Consider the following 14,217-nt stretch of genomic DNA (forward strand, 5'->3'; position numbering starts at 1 on the left):
CCTCAAAGGCAGCAAAGGAAGGTGTCTGGATGAAGCAGTTCATGACAGATCTTGGAGTTGTGCCGAGCGCACTAGATCCATTAACTCTGTTATGTGACAACACTGGTGCCATTGCCTTAGCAAAGGAACCAAGGTTTCACAAGAAAACCAGACACCTCAAACGACGCTTCAACCTCATCCGCGACTACGTCGAAGGAGAGGACGTGAATATTTGCAAAGTGCACACGGATCTGAATGTAGCAGACCCGCTGACTAAACCTATTCCACGGGCAAAATATGATCAACACCAGAACTGTATGGGTGTTCGATTTATTACAATGTAAATCGCATGGCGATGTGAGGACTAGATTATTGACTCTAGTGCAAGTGGGAGACTATTGGAGATATTCCCTAGAGGCAATGATAAATAGTTATTATTATATTTCCTGTTTAAAGATAATCATTTATTATCCATTCTATAATTGTATTGAATGAAAACATAGATACATGTGTGGATACATAGACAAAACAATTTCCCTAGCAAGCCTCTAGTTGGATAGCCAGTTGATCAAGGATAGTCAAGGTTTTCTAACTATGTGCAAAGTGTTGTTGCTTGATAACTGGATCACATCATTAGGAGAATCATGTGATGGACTAGACCCAAACTATGAACGTAGCATATTGATCGTGTCGTTTTATTGCTATAGCTTTCTGCGTGTCAAGTATTTGTTCCTGTGACCATGAGATCATATAACTCACTGGCACCGGAGGAATACCTTATGTGCATCAAACGTCACAACGTAACTAGGTGACTATAAATGTGCTTTACAGGTACCGAAGGTGTCCGTTGAGTTAGTATGGATCAAGACTCGGATTTGTCACTCCGTGTGACGGAGAGGTATCTCGGGGCCCACTCGGTAATACAACATCACACACAAGCCTTGCAAGCAATGTGACTAAGTGTAAGTCACGGGGTCTTGTATTATGGAACGAGTAAAGAGACTTGCCGGTAACGAGATTGAAATAGGTATGCGGATACCGACGATCGAATCTCGGGCAAGTAACATACCGAAGGACAAAGGGAATGACATATGGGATTATATGAATCCCTGACACTGAGGTTCAACCGATAAGATCTTCGGAGAATATGTAGGATCCAATATGGGCATCCAGGTCCCGCTATTGGATATTGACCGAGGAGTACCTCGGGGCATGTTTACATGGTTCTCGAACCCGCGGGGTCTGCACACTTAAGGTTCGATGATGTTTTAGTATAGTTGAGTTATATGTGTGGTTACCGAATGTTGTTTGGAGTCCCGGATGAGATCACGGACGTCACGAGGGTTTCCGGAATGGTCCGGAAACAAAGATTGATATATAGGATGGCTTCATTTGGTTACCGGAAGGTTTTCGAGCATTACCGGGAGTGACGGATGGGTTCCGGAAGTTCGCCGGGAGGGGGGCAACCCACCCAGGGGAAGACCATTGGCCTTAGGGGTGGCGCACCAGCCCTTGGTGGGCTGGTGGGACATGCCAAGAGGGCCTATGCGCCAAGGAAAGAAAACCAAAGAGAAAGAAAAAAAAGAGGTGGGAAGGAAGAGAAGGACTCCACTTTCCAATCCTAGTTGGACCAGGATTGGAGTAGGACTCCTCCTCTCCCTAGGCTGGCGCACCCTTGAGGGCTTGGCCCTCAAGTCAAGCCTCCTCCCCCTCCCTCCTATATATAGTGGTGATTTAGGGCTGATTTGAGACAACTTTTTCCACGTGCAACTCAGATCTAGACACCATAGTTTTACCTCTAGATCATATTTCTGTGGAGCTCGGGCGGAGCCCTGCAGGAGTAGATCCTCACCAACACCGGAGCGCTGTCACGCTACCAGAGAACTCGTCTACTTCTCCATCTTTCTTGCTGGATCAAGAAGGTCGAGATCATTGTCGAGCTGTACGTGTGCTGAACGCGGAGGTGCCGTCCGTTCGGCACTAGATCGGAGCGGATCATGGGACGGATCGCGGGACGGTTCGTGGGATGGTTCACGGGGCGGATCGAGGGACGTGAGGACGTTCCACTACATCAACCGTGTTTCTTAACGCTTCCTGCTGTGTGATCTACAAGGGTACGTAGATCCAAATCTCCTCTCTTAGATGGACATCATCATGATAGGTCTTCGTGTGCGTAGGAATTTTTTTGTTTCCCATGCAACGTTCCCCAACATACCCAAGCTTAGGCTCTTTGGTATCCTTTAATATGGCTTGGGGTGCCTTGGGAATCCCCAAGCTTAGGCTCGTGCCACTCCTTATTCCATAGTCCATAAAATCTTTACCCAAAACTTGAAAACTTCACAACACAAAACTCAACAGAAAACTCATGAGATCCATTAGTATAAGAAAAATAAATCACCACTTTAGGTACTGTTGTGGACTCATTATTTATTTATACTGATGTAATGTTTACTATATTCCAACTTCTCTATGGTTCATACCCCCCGATACAACCCATAGGTTCATCAAAATAAGCAAACAACACACAAAAAACTCAAAAACAAAACAGTGTGTCGAAATCTGTTTACTTTGAATACTTCTGTAACTCCAAAAAATTTAAAAATGTAAGACAATCTGGGAAATTTCTAAACCAATCTTGTATAAAACAATCAGATCAAAATCACGTTCCAGTGAATTTATAAAATTCATGTACTGAGAGCAAAAGTTTCTGTTTTTCAGCAAAATCAACTTGCAAACACCATAGACCACCCCAAAGGTATTACTTGGCTCAAACACTAATTAAAACAAGAAAATACAATTATTATAGAGGTAATAATGTGTTCAGCACTTAAAAACAGAAGCAAAAACAAAAACATAAAAATAAAATTGGGTTGCCTTCCAACAAGCAATATTGTTTAACGCCCCTAGCTAGGCATAATGCAATAGATCTAGGTATTGTCATCTTTGGTATGCAATCCATAGGTAGCTCTCATAATAGATTAGTAAGGTAATCTTATTTTCTTTCTAGGAAAGTGCTTCATGCCTTTCCTTAATGGAAATTGGAATCTAATATTACCTTATTTCATATCAATAATTGCACCGATCATTCTAAGGAAAGGTCTACAAGAATAATAGGACATGTAGGATTGCAATCTATATCAAGAACAATGAAATCTACGGGCACATAATTCCTATTTGCAACAATAAGAACATCATTAATCATTCCCGTGGGTTTCTTAATTGTAGAATCCGCTAGATGCAAATTTAAAGAGCAATCATCAAATTCACGGAATCCTAGCACATCACATAAATTTTTTGGAATCGTGGAAACACTAGCACCCAAATTACACGAAGCATGGCACTCATAATCTTTAATTTTAATCTTAATAGTAGATTCCCACTCATCATAAATCTTTCTAGGTATATAAACTTCCAACTCAAGTTTTTCTTCAAAAGATTTCATCATGGCATCCACAATATGTTTAATAAAAATCTTTATTTTGACTATAAGAATGCGGAGAATTCAACATGGATTCCAACAAGGAAACACAATCAATCAAAGAGCAACTATCATAATTAAAGTCCTTGAAATCCAAAAGAGTGGGCTCATTGCTATTTAAAGTTTTGACCTCTTCCATCCCACTTTTATCAATCTTATCATTAACATCTATATACTCCGAATCATTGGGACGCCTTTTAATTAAAGTTTACTCATCTCCAGCCCCCTCTTTTTCAAGATTTATACTAGAAAATAAATATTCAATAGGTGTTACATCAATCACTTTAAGACCTTCATCATTGTTATCACGAGAAAACACCTTTTCAAGCCATTCACGCTTAGCACGTATTCTAGCGGTTCTTTCTTTACACTCATCAATATAAATTCTCATAGCTTTTAAAGACTCATTAATATCATGCTTGGGTGGAATATATATAATTTTCAAAGAATCAATCTCAAGAGAAATTCTATCAACGTTCCTAGCCAAATCATCAATCTTGAGCAATTTTTCTTCAATCATAGCATTGAAACCTTTTTGAGAGCTAATGAATTATTTAATATTATTCTCAAGATCAGAGGGCATCTTATTATAATTTCCCTAGGAATTGTTGTAGGAATTACCATAATTGTTAGAGGAATTACTAGGAAACGGCCTAGGATTGAAATTACCTCTATACGCGTTATTGCCAAAATTGTTCCTACCAACAAAATTCACATCCATAGATTCATTATTATTTCCAACCAAAGAGAACAAAGGCATATCATTCGGACCAATAGGAGCACTCTTACTAGAAAACAATTTCATTAATTCATCCATGTTTCCACTCAAGGTGTTTATTTCTTCCATAGCTTGCACTTTTTTACTAGTAGGAGATCTTTCGGTATGCCATTGAGAGTAATTTGCCATAATATTATCTAGGAGTTTAGTAGCTTCTCCTAATGTGATTTCCATAAAGGTACCACCTACGGAGGAATCTAAAAGATTTCTAGAAGGAAAATTCAATCCCGCATAAAACAATTGTATAATCATCCATAAACTCAAACCATGCGCGAGCAATTCCTAATCATTAGTTCCTCCTCTCCCAAGATTTTGCAACATGCTCATGATCAAGTTTCTTAAAATTCATTATATCGTTCCTAAGGGAGATCATCTTAGCAGTCGAAAAGTACTTGGAAATAAAAGCATCTTTACACTTATTCCATGAACCGATACTCCCTCATTTTTGTATACAAGGCCACAAACCCATATTACAGGTACCAGGGCAAAAGTTAAGGCCTTTTAAGTCAATTTGTTGCAAGACATCTTGTCTTCTTTGTTTGCCATGTAAATTAATGTGTATTTTTCTCTCTCATACACATCAAGTCAATGATCTCACTCCTGCATGCATGCAAGGAATACTTAATGTCCTCCTTTGCTAGTACTACAAGGCAAACATCATTAATATTCCATCGATTAGTGTTAGTGGCCTTTTATATATGTAAATTGTAATTTTGATAGTGGCCTTGTATATAAAATGGAGGGAGTACAATTTTTTGGTAAAGATGAAAACCAAGTTTTGGCACGATCTCGTAGTGAGAAAGGACATAGCTTCAATTTAACAATTTCATTATCCATATCTTTCTTCTTTCGCAGATCACACAACTCAACGAAAGTATTTAGATGGGATGCGACATCTTCACTAGGAAGGCCAGAAATTTGTTCTTTCATAACAAGATTGAGCAAAGCGGCATTAATTTCACAAGATTCCGCACTAGTGGCGGGAGCAATCAGAGTACTAATAAATTAATTATTATTAGTAGTGTAAAAGTCACATAACTTGGTATTCTCTTGAGCCATCGTGACAAAGCAAGCAAACAAAAAACGAACGGAAAAAGGGCGAATTAAAAGGCAAATCTTTTTGGTATTTTCTGAAAATCGTTTTAGAAGTGGGGGAGAGGAAAATGAGAGGCAAATGGCAAATAAAGTAAATGCAAGAGATGAGTTTGTGATGGGTACTTGGTAGGTGTGATCTTGTTATGTATCCTCCCCGACAACGGTGCTAGAAATCCTTCTTGCTACCTCTTGAGCTTGTGTTGGTTTTCCCTTGAAGAGGAAAGGGTGATGTAGCAAAGTAGATAAGTATTTCCCTCAGTTTGTTAAGAACCAAGGTATCAATACAGTAGGAGGAACAAGCAAGGCCCCAATAGTAGTACCTGCACAAACAATCAAACACTTGCACCCAACGCTATAAAGGGGTTGTCAATCCCTTCAGAGTTATTTGTAAGGATGAGATCTGATAGAGATAGATATAAAAGATTGTGGAAACAAAAGTAAATAAATTACAGCAAAGTATTTTTGGCATTCTTGGTTTATAGATCTGAAAATATAATATGGAAAATAGACCACGGGCCATAGGTTTCACTAGAGGCTTCTCTCATAAAGGAAAATAATACGATGGGTGAACAAATTACTTTCGAGCAATTGATAGAAAAGCAAATAATTATGAAAGATACCCAAGGCAATGATTATGCATGCATATAGGCATCACCTCTGTGTCAAGTAGACCGAAACGATTCTGCATCTACTATTATTACTCCACACATCGACCGACTCCTGCTTGCATCTAGAGTATTAAGTTCATGAAGAACGGAGTAACGCATTAATTAAGATGACATGATGTAGAGGGATAAACTCAAGCAATATGATGAAAACCCCATCTTTTTATCCTCGATGGCAACAATACAATACGTGCCTTGCTACCCCTACTATGTCACTGGGTGAGGACACCGCAAGATTGAACCCAAAACTAAGCACTTATCCCATTGCAAGAATTACCAATCTAGTTGGCCAAACCAAACCAATAATTTGAAGAGACTTGCAAAGATATGAAATCATGCATATAAGAATTCAGAAGAGACTCAAATAATATTCATAGATAATCTAAACATAAACTCACAATTCATCGGATCTCGAACAGAGGCTCCCGGCGGCGTAAAAGTATTTTTGTGGCTTTTTTGGCGAATATTTGGGAATTTATAGGCCAAAGAATAGGGTTAGGAGACCTGCAGGAGACCCACAAGCCAGGGGCATGGCCACCCCATAGGGCGCGCCCTGTAGGCTTGTGGCCTCCCGACAGATGCCCTGCCCCCTACTCCAAGTCTGCTACATTTCTTCTAGTCCAAAAAAATCATTCCGGAGATTTTATTCCATTTGGACTCCGTTTAATATTCTTTATCTGCAATACTCAAAAACGTAGAAAAAACAGAAACTGTCACTAGGCTCTAGATTTATAGGTTAGTCCCAAAAATAATATAAAACAGCATATAAATGCATATAAAACATCCAAAATTGATAATATAATAGCATGGAACAATCAGAAATTATAGATAGGTTGGAGACGTATCGTGAGTAATTCCATCGTAGGCTTGTTGTACGGTGATGGGTTGGATGAGATCTACCATGTACTCGAATTAGTTTTGTTAGGGTTTGATCCCTAATATCCACTATGTTCTGAGATTGATGTTGTTATGACTTTGTTATGCTTAATTCTTGTCACTAGGGCCCGAGTGCCATGATTTCAGATCTGAACCTATTATGTTTTCATGAATATATATGTATTCTTGATCCTATCTTGCAAGTTGTAGACACCTATTACGAGTTATGATCCGCATCCCCCACGGTGACAATAATTGGGATTCTTTCTGGTGATTACCGTAGTTTGAGGAGTTCATGTATTCACTAAGTGTTAATGTTTTGGTCCAGTTCTCTATTAAAAGGAGGCCTTAATATCCCTTAGTTTTCATTACGACCCCGCTGCCACTGGAGGGTAGGACAAAAGATGTTATGCAAGTTCTTTTCCATAATCATGTATGACTATATATGGAATACATGCCTACATTACATTGATGAATTGGAGCTAGTTCTGTATCATCCTATGTTATGATTGTTGCATGATGAATGCCATCCGACATTATTATCCATCACTGATCCATTGCCTACGAGCTTCCCACATATTGATCTTTGCTAAGTTACTTTTCTGTTGATATTGTTACAATCACTACTAAACTGCTATTGCCACGTTTGCCACCGTTACCGTTACTTCCATACTACTTTGCTACTAAATACTTTGCTGCAGATATTCAGTCTTTCAGAGAGAGAGGGGGAGAGAGAGAGAGAGAGAGAGAGAGAGAGAGAGAGAGGGAGGGAGGGAGGGAGGGAGGGAGAGAGAGGGATAGGGAGAGGGAGGGGGAGGGAGGGAGGGGGGAGGGAGGGAGAGAGGGAGGGAGAGAGGGAGAGAGAGAGAGGGAGAGAGAGGGAGAGAGAGAGAGGGGGGGGGTTTCCATGGATCCAGTCTTCGTTCGAGTGTCTACAGTTTAGATCCTTTTAATCTGCGCTTCTCTTCATCGGTGACAGTTGATGTTCTAGTGAATTTGTCATGTGGGGCCTTAGCATGATGATTTCTCGACTATCTACTACAAACAAATTCCACTTTGATGAGGGAGGGACGATGACGATCTTCGCTTTGGATCACGCAATGCGTGTTGTCTTTGCTAGATGGTCTAAGGACCTGGATGTATTTTTTACTATTTCTTATGTCCCTTCTATTGCCATGACAGAGATCGGAAGCCCCCCCACCCCCCTCACACACACCACACACACATACACACACACCCAATACCACTATAAAATGGTTGTGTCTTTTCTATGGTTGAATCAAACAAACATTGATGGTGTGACAGCCCGATGCCGGAGTTCCACAAGATTCCCCTTCTTTCCGTTTTCGTCGTGTGTCTATCTTTTTTTGTCGCATCATCATCGCATCATGCGCATCATCAGCATTGCATCGGCGTTTCCGTTGCCGCCAGTTTTCAAAAGTTGCATCCGTTGTTAGTTGCCGGTTAACGTCGTTGTTCGTTCCGAGCCTGACCGCACACGCACGCGCCCGCGGCACCGTCGTAACTCTGTTTTTAAAGCGTGTATATAACTTTCTCCGATTGAGCTGGAATTTGTCGTGCGGTATTATTTTAATATAGGTAGGCCGCCTGTCAAGTTTCGTCGCGGTCGGAGTCCGTCTGGTACCCGAACGGTCGACCGTAGCGGCACCGTATTCGGTCTACCGTCGGACGTTTGTCGGTGATTTAAAATCGTTGCCGCGCCGCCCGTTCTCCCTCTCGTCTCCGGTAAACCACCCTACACGGCCACGTACCCATTCCCGCGTGCGGAATCGTCCGAATCCGACCGCACGGTTGGATCCGGAACGCGATTTCGGGTAACCTACCCCCCCCCCCCCCGTTTGTCTATATATAGACCCCCCCGGTGCATTTTTGGACAACCTCTCTCTCTCCCTCGTTTTTCGTGCAAACCCTAGACCCGCCTCGTAATCCGCGCCCTAGCCAGCCTCCACCCACCTCCTCAGCCCCAGATCTGATCCAGCCTAGCGCACCCCATCTGGACCATCGGATCTCGGATCCAACGGCCCAGGGCGCCTCCCTCCTCCTGCCCGAGATCCCTCCCATGGCAGCCGCCTCCCCTGCCGAGCAGCCCACGCGCCTTTCCCCGTCGCCGGCCGGTGCGCCCCTGCTGCCCGCCGTCCTCCACCTGCGCCTCGCCGCCGCCACCCGGATCCGCCTCCTCCCGCCGGCGAGCCGCAGCCCTTCCTGTCGCCAGCCGCAGCTCTTCCCGCCGCTAGTCGCAGCCCACCGCCGACCAGCCCGATCCGCGCCGTCCTCCGCCCAAAGCTCGCGCCGCCGCCGGGAATGCTCCTCCCGTGCACGGATCCGTCCAGCCCCGCAACTTCCCCATGGCCTCGTCGCCCTAGGCCTCCCTGTGCGTGGAGTCCCCTACGCTGCCGCCATGGCACCTGCACGAGGAGGACGACGACCGAGCCGCCGCACGCCTCGCTCGCCCGATGCGCGCCTGGGCCGCCTCCGGCTGTGGGCCGCGCGCCTCCACGAGGCCCACCACCGCCTCAGTCTGCCTCCCCCACGAGGCCTAGTCTGCTGCAGTTTCCGGCTGGCCCAAGAGGCCCCCCAAGGTGAGCCCATGTACTCTATTCCCCGCCCCCAGCGCATTTTAGATATGTTGCGCATGCTGTTAGGCCCATTAGTTACTTAGGTGATGTTTTCGGAATTGATATAAATTCCAGAAAAATTGCTAGATTTTAAAACGCGTGTAGTTTCTAAACCGTGATCGGAACGTTTTAAATATGGAAATCGTGTAGTTTTGCGAGTAAAACATGATTTCACAACTTGCATAATTATTTGACGTAGTTTTACGTGTCGAACGCCTAGTTTAACGTGTTGTCCTATTTTGTTTCGTCCCGTATTTATTTTTCTTGCGGTCCGGATTGCTCGAGTGCCTTAGATAAAATGCCTATGTTTTAGGGACTATTTATCCATGTATTTTAGAGCGGTCATTGTTATTTTTGCGTGTAGGGATTGCCGGTAGTTTATTTTCCCGTGTATAGGTTATTTATCTCGCATTTATGTGTGGCTATATTTTGTGTTGCAACCCCACATATTTTATATGTTTCCGGGGTAGAAAAATCCCATGGATTTTTCTGTGCAATTAGTTTTAGCTTTTGAGTAAGTTAGTTCGCGAGATATTTTGCTAAGTTGCCATTTTGTTTAATTCGTAGGATTTATTCCGTGCCTCGTTTGAATTAGTTGTCAACTAGGAAGTTCTTCTTAGATGTTTTGTTTAGACCCTGGTATTTTTAGTTGCAATAGAAAGGCATGTTTAGGTGTGTTTTGCTTGCTCTCAAGTTGCTAGAATAGTGCTGATTTGGAGGTGCTGAAATATTTCTAAGTCTGGAATCTGTTATTATTTTGTTGTTGTTTTGTTGTGCTCCTAGCTTTTGATCTGTGGCTCTTTTGAGGTTAGTCCAATGGAGTTAGTTGTACCCCTTGTGTTTCTCTAGCATTCTGTAAATTTTCATGCCATTTGGAGTCCTGTAGCTATAGGATTTGCTGCTGTCAATATTGCTTCAGATCGAAAACTGCACTTTCATGAAGTGCTATTTTCACTAAGTCTGAAATAGTGTGTGCGATGCCATGTTGTGTCTTCTTTTCCTAGTGATCCATGATGACATGCTAGTTGTTGTTAGCTGTTCGTAGTAGTGCTTCTTGCCCTCTTCCGTGTCATGCCTTGCTTGAGCATATCGGAGTTGTGTAGCCGAAGTTGTGGGGCGTAGAAAGTGTTATGTGGCTGATTTTGGCAGATTGTAGTGATTTCTTGATTTGCTCGTATCTTTTGAACCGTAGCTCCCTTTTGAACGTGCCCTATATGAAACTTGCTTAGAATCTCGTGTAGTTTCATTTTCTCTTGTTGTCTGTATGTGTTGAAGTGCTCGTAGCCATCGTTGCACACATATTGCATTCATGCCATCATATCTTGCGGTGCTTGTATCTTTTGATCCGTAGCTACGTTGGAGATGATCTCTATGTGTAGATTGATTGTCATGACGCGTAGAATCACTGAACCTATTTGTTTTGCTGTTTAACAACCAATTAAATGCATTAGTTCAGATCTGGACAGAATCGTAAATTAACATGTGAGTTCATCTTGGAGGTGCTATATGTCATTTCCGACCTCATTTAAAATGCCTAGATAGGTAGATTATTTGCGCTTCACCTCTTGCCATGTTTAATCACATTTAATATTTCTGTGTATCTACTCGGGACAGAACTAAATAATTAACGTGGAGTTTCGTCAATATGCAACTCGTTGCATATTGAACTTCACTTAATGTGTAGTGTTTGGTTGTGTGATTTGCCATGTCGTGTCTTGCATGTATTCAGTAGCTCATGCATCATATGTGTTGTGCATCGTGTGGTGAATTTCGTGTGTTGATTTGAATTTTCCGTTTTGCTTCGTCTCGTTAGAGTTCCGCAGCGTGCCGGATTGTGAGGACCCGTTCGACTACGTCGGTTCGTCTGCTTCACGGAGGCATTCTTCTTCCAAGCGGGATCTCAGGCAAGATGATCATTTCCCTAGATACCATTATTATCATTGCCATGCTAGTTATCTCGATGCTATCGATTATGTCTCGTTGCCTACCACTTGTTAAATATCAGCCTCTCAACAATGCCATATTAACCTTCAACCTGTTCAACCTAACAAACCACTGATTGGCTATGTTACTGCTTGCTTAACCTTGTGTTAGCGTTGCTAGTTGCAGGTGCATTGCTTCCATGTGATAACATGGGTTCCTTGTTATATCACCATATTTAAATGCTATTTAATTTAATGCACCTATATACTTGGTAAAAGGTGGAAGGCTCGGCCTTTCTAGCCTGGTGTTTTGTTCCACCTTTGCCCCCTTAGTTTTCGGCTACCGGTGTTATGTTCCATAAATGAGCGCTCCTAACACGATCGGGGTTGTTATGGGGACCTCCTTGATAATTTGTTTTAGATTAAAGCTGGTCTGGCAAGGCCCAACATTGGTACTACATTTGCCTAATCACTTAATAAACTTGCATAGGGACTTTCCGGACCCCGAGGATAATTTAATCAACCCCCGGACCAGTGCTCCTCATGAGTGTTGGTCCAAAACAGAGCACTGTGCGGGGCCACCGCGAGGAAACTCGAGGTTTGGCACTTGTACGCGTCGCTTATCCGTCGTGTCCTGAGAACGAGGTACGCGACTCCTATCGGGATCGTCGACACGTCGGGCGGCCTTGCTGGATTAGTTTTACCTTTGACGAGATATCTTGTGCATCGGGATTCCGGTGATGCTTTGGGTAATCTCAGAGTTGAGGTTTTCCACTAGGGAATCCGACGAGGTCGCGAGCTTCTTGATTGAGGATTTCTATGCGGCTTGTGGTAATTTGTGATGGACTAGTTGGAGCACCCCTGCAGGGTTAAATTTTTCGGAAAGCCGTGTCCGCGGTTATGTGGCAACGTGGAAGCTTTGTTTAACACTGGTTCTAGATAACTTGAAGTTAACTTAATTAAAACTTGTCAACTGTGTGTGTAACCGTGACTGTCTCTTTCGTGAGTTCCTTCTCCGATCGAGGACACGGTGGGGTTATGTCTGACGTAGGTAGATGTTCAGGATCATTCACTTGATCATCAGTAGTTCACGTCCGTTATGCGTAGATCTTCCCCCTCTTATTCTTGTACTCGTAAGTTTAGCCACCAAATATATGCTTAGCCGCTGCTGCAACCTCACCACTTAACCATGCCTCACCCATTAAGCAAATGTTTTTTTTAGTCCTGCCTATCTAATTCGACAGAGCCTCTACTTTTTGAAGTTATGCAAGGTGACATATTGAGACAAAATGAAACGCAAGTTTAGTGGTAATTGGAATTTGGATCTAGCTAGGTAGCGACAAGGCGCGTGCTTATTCAACACACTTAGCTTGGCTGGCATGATAGTAAATTATTGTGTGTTGTTATCGTAAACAATTGTCATGCCATGTCATGTTCATCGGTAGGCAGCTTGGAACTATCTCTGACAGATACAAATTAGAGGTCAATAATGTCTCAGTATGATTGTTCCCTGGTTTGCCGCTTCTTTGATAGGATATGAATAACCAGTAAGGTGGGTCGGGAGGTTGTCTAGAAAATTAAGCACGACCAAGATCCAATCTTTTCATCATGTCGTGGACGCGTGACGGCTATGGAGACACGTCGGGAGCGAGAGAATAGTTGTCAGTCGATTGCTGTTATTGCCTGACATATACGTTATGGATCTTGAGAACTACTACATTTATATGTATGTATAGAGACACCAATATGATGTTGAAAACTACAGCACTGAAAAAAAATGTTAGGAATTCCTTTTTCGTTTTACATATGCCGGAGCAGCGAAAATGCCTATTGGAGCTAGGGCTCCATGGCACCCTTTGTTTTTAAAAAATTCAAAATTCAAAATTTCTGTTTCAAAAAAAACTAAAAACAAATATGCAAATACACAAAGATGAAATGTATATGTGTGCAAAAAATCAGAATGAAATACCTTAAGATTCAATCTGTGCAAAAATAACAAATTCATAAACTTTTGGCATGAATAGTATCATGTGTTAAAAAACCATAAAAAAAATTGACACAGACCTCATTTCAATGTATTTTGTTCTACATCACTGAAAATATGATGTTTAAAACTACATCACTGAATATATTGTTAGGAATTCCTTTTTCGTTTTATATATGCCAGAGCAGCGACTGTTGTAAGAAGGAATACATTAACGAAGCAGGTGCTGCCGTGTGAATCTGCACTTAATTGCGGTTGTTTCAGACGGGCCCCATGAAAAGGCCAGGGCACACGGTATGCTGAAGGTAGAAGAAAAGAACTGATCCAAAGCGTGGATTTGACGACAGAATGCCACAGCTCAGTCATCAAGGCTCCTCAGTCCTCAGCAAGTCTAGTTGCTACGTCGCTACTAGTTCTGTTGGTTACATCATAGACTGTCATCAAAATCTGGCTCGGGCCTCTCGAAAATATTAAACCAAACAAAAGCCTTTTAGAAAACAACAGCCGTAGAGAGAGTCCCTTTGTCTTTTGTTTTCTGGGATGTCAAAATCCAAGCAATCTTTTTTTTTTTGCGAATCAAAATCCAAGCAATCTTCTGCAACTAAAGCAAAGAAGCAGGTGTATCCGTGTAGGCTGTGGAGTACTCCATTTGGGCTGCAGATTAGTGCTAAAGGCGCCCAAATCCCCATGGGTGCGGTCTTGTAATGCAACTGCTTTTGGAAAGAAGGCGCATTGATTGGTGGGGCTTGTGTTAGATCGCTTTGCCCTTTTCTTTTCTAAGTAGGGTGCTCAGGTCAGGTCAGG

This window comes from Hordeum vulgare, chromosome 3H (genome assembly GCF_904849725.1).
Source record: "Hordeum vulgare subsp. vulgare chromosome 3H, MorexV3_pseudomolecules_assembly, whole genome shotgun sequence".
Classification (NCBI taxonomy): Eukaryota; Viridiplantae; Streptophyta; class Magnoliopsida; order Poales; family Poaceae; genus Hordeum; species Hordeum vulgare.